Genomic DNA, 515 nt, shown 5'->3' with positions numbered 1-515 from the left:
GATCTAAAGTGATCAAAAGATGTCTAATACAATAGCAAAAGGTCCTATTTGTAGAGAACTAGTAGCTTAGGGTTTACAAAGATGAGTAAATGACATAAAAATCTACTTCCGGGCCCACTTGGTGTGTGCTTGGGCTGAGCATTGAAGCATTTTCGTGTAGAGACTTCTCTTGGAGTTAAACGCCAGCTTTTGTGCCAGTTTGGGCGTTTAACTCCCATTCTTGTGCCAGTTCCGGAGTTTAACGCTGGGCAGTTTTGAGCTGATTTGGAACGCCAGTTTGGGCCATCAAATCTTGGGCAAAGTATGGATTATTATATATTTCGGGAAAGCCCATGATATCTACTTTCCAACTCAGTTGAGAACGCGCCAATTGGGCTTCTATAGCTCCAGAAAATCTACTGCGAGTGCAGGGAGGTCAGAATCCAACAGCATCTGCAGTCCTTTTCAGCCTCTGAATCAGATTTTTGCTCAGGTCCCTCAATTTCAGCCAGAAAATACCTGAAATCACAGAAAAA

The sequence above is a fragment of the Arachis duranensis genome, chromosome 7, assembly GCF_000817695.3.
Source record: "Arachis duranensis cultivar V14167 chromosome 7, aradu.V14167.gnm2.J7QH, whole genome shotgun sequence".
NCBI lineage: Eukaryota > Viridiplantae > Streptophyta > Magnoliopsida > Fabales > Fabaceae > Arachis > Arachis duranensis.
This window is presented reverse-complemented; position numbering follows the sequence as displayed.